This window comes from Rhinopithecus bieti, unplaced genomic scaffold (assembly GCF_001698545.2).
Source record: "Rhinopithecus bieti isolate Rb0 unplaced genomic scaffold, ASM169854v2 scaffold_25396, whole genome shotgun sequence".
NCBI classification, from domain to species: Eukaryota; Metazoa; Chordata; class Mammalia; order Primates; family Cercopithecidae; genus Rhinopithecus; species Rhinopithecus bieti.
Genome location: NW_016812016.1, coordinates 2744483 through 2751589, shown reverse-complemented (window position 1 = coordinate 2751589; position 7107 = coordinate 2744483). Strand labels below are relative to the sequence as shown.

At 43.3% G+C, this 7107-nt stretch overlaps 1 pseudogene; it reads right to left on the bottom strand.

Annotated features, from left to right (window-relative positions):
- Positions 1–6381: 6381 nt before the first annotated feature.
- LOC108544420 (alpha-endosulfine pseudogene) lies at positions 6382–6742 on the bottom strand (annotated as a pseudogene).
- Between the last annotated feature and the right edge of the window lie 365 nt (positions 6743–7107).

Below are 7107 nucleotides of genomic sequence, written 5' to 3'. Positions count from 1 at the left end.
CTCTATCAGGCTAAAATGAATATGTTAAGAGAATTAAGCTGCACCTACTTTATTAGTGTGACAGTGCCCTGGCTAGTTGGCTATATTAAAATGACAGACACAGTGACCCTGCTGAACTCTTCATGTTGATAGGCAGTCAGAAAATAATGGCTTTGTAGTTCTGCATCTGCTCAGATCTTTCCAGATTTGCTAAAATTACCAACGTCTTTGTCTACTTATTATGACAGCTTGTTCTCTCCTGATTTGGGTCTTTATTGGCATGTGAGCATGGCAGCATTATATTTTGGCATGGCTGTATAATACTACAGAAATCACCTTACTTCAAACTTAATTCGGTGCCTGTCCTTCCTGCCTTGAGAAAGGTAGATAGCAGTATAATGCTTAAACATCAAACCTTCATTTTTTCTCTCCCTATGAACTCTAAAGTCATTTTAATTGAAACAAGAAGGTTGTTGCCCTCTGTATTAGCATACAGTGTTTTTTCTCTGTATCAATCACCACATTAAGAATGTTAAGATATCATCCCATTAAAGCTTTACCATAACCATGAAAGCTATTTATAATGACCTATTCCACTGATAAGAGGATGGAGGCTTCCAGAAGTTAATCTGGCATAAGGCCACTTGGCTGGGATCCGAATCCAGTCTTTTTTGACTTCGAAATATTTGTGGTTCCACCCACTCTAAGGCTGCCTTCACACAGTGTAATTTGCCTCTTAGCGACCCTGTTGAAAAGAATGTAGAAGGGTGGAAAGTCTGACCGTGTTATCTTAAAATTGATAAGTTGGCTGAATACACAGGCAAACAGACTGATAATCCAAATGGCAAGGATTGCTGACCTGCTGCTGTCATGGTTCTATAGAGCCACTTACTATTTTTGACCGCACCTTAGACCTATGGGAGCAGGTGGTGTGAATGAGGGATGGGACGAAGGGGTAAAATTTCTTTCTAAAGTAGGATTATGGCTTTAACCCAGACTCACAGGTGTAATTTGCTGCTTTTCAGTTGTCCACAGGAAAACCGGTTTAAGTCAGTTCATTCCTGCTGTGTGATCTTGAAAAGTCACCTTAATTACCTTAATTATTTCCATATTCTGTTGCACCTAACATCATGCCAAACAAATAGGAAACACGCACCAAATGATAGATTTAGATGATTCTCTTCTTGTCTATTATCTATTCTATTATCCATTTGTTATTCATACAAGTGAAAATAAGTATTACACCTTTCTTGATAATTTTCTCCCATAACCAGTTCCCCTGGTTACTCCCATTGCTTGCTGTATTTCCCAGCTTCTAAAACCCATATTTTTTTCCCACATTTGGAAAATCCTGGAATTGCAATTCATTTTATAATTGGAGTAAAGGGAAGCATGCCAGCTCCTCAGAATGGCATCACCTGTGAAGGTGTGCTCCAAGCCACATGTTCAAGGTATCTCTTCTTCTGATTGTCAACTCAGGTCACATACATCTGAATTTTACTTAAACTGTAATCACTACCTATCCCTAAATATACCACATGCTCCGTTACAATAAAAAAAGTATTGCATACAAAATGGATTGTCAAGGGACTGAAAATCCAAGTAAAGACAGTAGACATAAAGAATTGCAAAGCTCGAGGAGATTGTTGTATCTTAAAGAACCAGGACTCAGATACTCTTGGTTTTGATAACATACAGAATAATGGGTGTTAACTTTTTTATTAAGTTTCTAAGATCTCTATCAAACTAATATATTCATGTCTCTATTCAAGAGAAAAAAAAAACTTTTATATTTCTGCCAGATAATTCTTACTTCTTGCTTTAAAAATAAAATTGTGCATACGTCTCTTTTTAGCACATTCCCTGTTCCTCTTAGGTAACGTTGTCTCTGCTTTGCTGAGATGCTTTCTGATCCCATTTGTGGTGTATGCAGGGTATGGGGAATGGCCCCTAAACATGCCTTTCCTGAATTCCTTATTTGCTGCTGACCTTCCTCCATCCCGAAAGTGTAGCCAAGGTGAAGGCCTCACGGTTCTGAGGAGACAACAGCACCCAATCTGCACCAAGTTCTACTCAAAACACAGGCATGCTCGTGTCATCAGAATATTGAAATGCTGACCAGGATGGAGGAGCTTTTGAAGAAAGAGTCTAAGATAGCATCCCCAACCTGAGTGAATCCACCCCCTCTCCATGTGAAGAGAGAAACTTCTGCACACTGTTAACCTAGATGTGAAATAAGAATTTTCACAGGTGAAAAACCATTTCCAGGTTTTCATAGGGTCAAGTTGATAAGGTGGGAATTTCTAGTTTTTCATTCAGGAAAAATCTGGAGTAGTGGTCACAAAAGGTATGTTGTCCTCTCAATGCCTCAGGGTGAGAGGGAGGACACCTTCATCAGAGCTGAGGGAGGGACTCCTGTGGGGACGCCCATGGAGATTTCTAGATAGTATCCAGAGATCATCTGTGATTGAGCCAGCACTAGATACTAGCAGCACAGGAACCCAGACCAGTGAAGGTATGAGCAGAAGAGGCCAGCCAAGAAGTGACCACAGCCCACACACTCACACCCACCATGGTCCAGGGGCCTGCGTTGGACTGAGGAGTGTCCTGCTCTTTCCCAATTCCACTTTGAAGCCCTCACACACAAAAACAGACATTTATCCCTCCCTGCCACTGCCAGATGACAGGTGCAAAATTAGAAATGGAACCCAGGGAAGAAGGCAGGGAGGCACCTGTGAGAAGCATGAGGGAGCCCTGAGATGCCCATTTTGAACTGCAGTGTAAAAGTATAGTAATATATTAATTTGAGTGAAACTCCCAGGAGAGACTATTTTAGACCAGAAGAGACTGAAAACAAATTTGGTTACTAAATGGAATAAACAAGTTGTCGGCTCCAGGCAGACCGTAGGCCAAAGTGGAAAGCTGGTATCAGTTATGAGTAAAAGTGAGGGCAGCCTCCTTGGTGTACACCCCTGGTGGGTGGAGTTTGTCTCCCACTCCATAAATTCCCCATTCTTTATTTACTTATTTATTTTATTTATTTTTTTGAGACAAAGTCTCGCTGTGTCGCCCAGGCTGGAGTGCAGTGGTGCGATATTGGCTCATGCAACCTCAGTCTCCTGGGTTCAAGCGATTCTCCTGCCTCAGCCTCCTTGGTAGCTGGGATTACAGGCGCATACCACGACGCCCAGCTAATTTTGGTATTTTTAGTAGAGACAGGGTTTTGCCATGTTGGCCAGGCTGGTCTCGAACTCCTGACCTCAGGTGACCCACCCTCCTTGGCCTCCCAGAGTGCTAGGATTATAGGCATGAGCCACCGTGCCCAGCCAGCTCCCCATTCTTTATGATAACGTAGGGTCATACCAAAGAAGAAGTTCAAAGAAGAGTTCCTTTACATTTGGGCTGAAACCTACTCTTGGACCTTCATCTGGTAGCTCATTAGTGTTAACCTAAGAACTCTGTTTTTCACCTGAGCAGGCCTGTTGCTCTGGTTAACTTCCCAGGACATGACTGCTGTGTCTGCCCTTCCATACCTCTAGATACTAGCTTGGATTGTTCTTCACCCCGAATTGCCTGGTTCTAACTTTAATTCCATCTCAAATTGGATTTCCTCTCTTGCCTCTATACAGTCTTCTCTACCATCCCTCATGCTAGTAAAATTCCTCTTCCAGTTCTAACTAGTGTTGATAGGCCCATATGGTATTCTGGGCTTTGTCACTGAAAATCCTGAAATTCTTTGCTTCAGTCATTTGCAGTGATTCAGGTTTATGGAGCCTCTCATGTTACACATGGCTACTAGAGTGGTGTACCCATATGGGGTTCAGTTTCCTAACTCCCTTCTCCCTGACTGCTAATGCTTTTCCGTCTGTTCAGGCTGGGCACTTCAGATCTCAAACGCAATTTGTTAGTATCCATCTCCTTAGCTGTGGTAGAACAGTGACTTCTCCAGGGATGTTTCTGGGTTCGAGACTAACGTTCCATTTACCACATCTCAAGATCCTATTCCTGTTTTGCAGAATAATCCCTGCTGTACTGTTTTGTTTTGTTTTGTTTTTTTCAAGTTACCAGGCTTTGTGCTCTTTTTCCCTATAGTTTTTCTACTGTGTTTATCTGTTGTTTCCTACTAATCTATGCTGAGAGTCAGTTGGTCTAGTGCGCATAATTCAAATGTGGTTCGACAGCACAGGGACACAACAGACATGATTAGATCATTCATGTTGAGATCAGGAAGGACGGGGAAAAAATTTGATTTGGGGCTTGGGGAGCACAGTTAAAGTTTTTCCAGGATAGCCAAGGAGGATTTATAGTAATTTTTAAAACTTGTGTCAGGCCAATAAAGTTTATGAATTACATCCCGTCACAAAACTTGGATTGAAAACTGATCCAACAATGGCTAATAGCTGGAAAGAAAATGGTTACCCTATGTTTCAAAATGAAAGTAGAGGTTCAGTTGAACTGATAAATATGAATGTGTTTATACAGACAGGTGAACATAAGTTTTCAGTTTGGGGGAAAAGGCAAAGTATACACATCCCATATATTCATGGCCAGAGAATTCTATCTTTTTCATCATTCATTCATTTCATAAATAGTAGGTATAGGCATATCAACTATGTGCCAGGCACTGTGATAAGCCCTGGGGTTACAGAAATAGGAGACATGGCTTTTGGTCTCTTGTTAGGAAACAGAATAGCTTCAGGCTATGTAGTGTAACAGTGGTCTTCTGTGCTGGTTGTGTTTGGTAGGGAAGGTGGGGGTGGAGAGGAAGTTTGGGGAAGGCTTTCTGGAAATAATGATAGCTGACTGAATATTGAAGGGTGGGGACAGGGTTTTAGAAGCAAACAACAATTGATGCAGGCATGAAAAACAAGCAACACTTATGGAACATGAGGGTATAGAAGGGAGGATGAGTGAAACAGGGCAGGTAGGATGGGCACAGATCGAGATGGGTGTTTTTGGATGTGTTAAGAGATTCAGAGTAGTTATCTGATGTCTCTAGAAGGCCATCATTAATCTTCTCTTTTTGTTGTTTTTTTTTGGTGGGGTTTATTTCAAACACTGAAAAAGTCCCTTGGGCTCTTGGGGCTCTCCACACTCATGGTTCCTTTCCCCACAACTCACTGCCCTTCTCCCAGCAGAAAATCTATTTCAAGGATAGTATGTTTTTTTAACTGAACGATTAACATTGTGTTCTCAGCTAACTCTGCAGAACCAGAGGAGCTGTTTGCATCTGTCTATGCAGATTGAGTTTCTTTAATCTCACACCAGGTCTCCAGCCACATGGAAACAAGGCAGTTATCTGCAAAGCTGAACTAGATCTCATCTCTAGTCGACTCCACTTCCTCCTCTCATATTTATCCCACACCAGCCTCGTGGTTAAGGAGGAGGACCATCAGGAATGTTTTTATCAACTCCAAGCTCTAATTCATATTCCTCCAAATCTCTCACCCCACCCTCCCAACCCTACCCCCAAGATTTCATTGAGATTTCTCTCAACTGTTATTTAGAAAAAAGGTAAAACAAAAAATGTTCAAGGTCTTGGTGCTTAGCCCTAGGGGCTCCATGTGCTGGGACACTGATGGGCAGGGGCTTCTGCCTCTCTAACCCATGCCCAAGCCACCTCCTCACCCCTGGCTGCAAAAGATGGGAGGGGCAGAAGCCAACACAGGACCTGTAACTGCCCAGCGGGTTCACCTTACCTTCTGCCTAGACAGAGCTGATTTATCTAGACAGGGGACTTGCAACAGAGAAAGAGTAAAATTCTCAGAGCCGGCTGTGTGGAGACAGTTTTATTATTCAAATCACTTTTCCCCAAGCATTCCAGGATCAGAGATATTAAGGATAATTTGGTGGGTGGAGGAAGGCCAGTGAGTCAAGAGTGCTGATTGGTTGGTCGGAGATGAAACCAGAGAGAACTGAAGCTGTCCACTTGCACTGAGTCAGTCAGTTCCAGAGTGAGCCACAAGATCACATGAGGCAGCTTATCAATCTGAGTGGTCCCAGCTGATCCACCAAGCAAACTATCTCAAGCACTGATCTTAGGAGAAATTTAGGGAGGGTCAGAATCTTGTAGCCTCAGGCTTCATGACTCCTAAACCATAATTTCTAATCTTGTGGCTAATCTGTTAGTCCTACAAAGGCATTCCAGTCCCTAGGCAAGAAGGAGGTTTGTTTTGGGAAAGGGCTGCTGTGGTCTTTATTTGAAACTATAAACTATAAACTACGTTCTTCCCAAAGTTAGTTCAGCCTACACCCAGTAATGAACAAAGACAGCTTGGAGGTTAGAGGCAAGATGGAGTTGGTTCAGTCAGATCTCTTTCACTGTCTCAGTTACAATTTTGCAATGGCGATTTCAGACCCAGAGGTTCAGCATCTCAGGATCTGGCAGAGCCCCGGACAAGATCATTCAACTTGGCCACCCGCTGGCTTGCTGGTGATGAGTGAGGATTTTCTGGGGGCAGATCCTGTGTGGTGGGGATGTGGTCACCAGTCATCAGGTTCTTATCTGGTTGTGCACTTGGCAGCTGCTTATGCTCCTACTTGGCTTTGGCCGTGTTGTAGTCTTCTGAGTCAAAGTACTTTTTCCCTTTCCGGAATCCCTTCATAAGGAAGCTGGGCCCCCAGGCCTTTGTCCTAGGATTGGATATTTGGCCTTTAGCTTTGGCTTCTCCACTCTCTCAGGCAGAGTACCTTCTTTCTCCTGCATTTCCTGCTTCTTCTTGCCTGTCTCCTCCACAGTGTTCTCGTTTAGTTTCTGGGACATTGTGGGACTGGGACAATAGAGTATAGGAGGTCCAGGAAGTCAATCAACTGAGAGGTGGGGAGGGGAAACGGGACATCCTGTGATGCTGCTTTGGCCCTGTCAATAGGGTTGCTCCCCATCAATCATCTTAAGCAGGGGGTGGTCTAAACAAATTTTCATTCCAGATAGCTGAGGCAGAGGCAGGGAAGCTAATAGGAGACTGCCGTTGTGATCTAAGAAATGATGAAATGATGGCGAGGCTGAATCCAAGAGTTCTCCGGAACAGAAGGACACTCAGAAGATATGTGACTGCATGGAAATGGGGGACAAGTCAGGGCAGTGCTTTGGATATGGCCCAGTTTCCAAGCTTGTGAAACTAAGTGTAC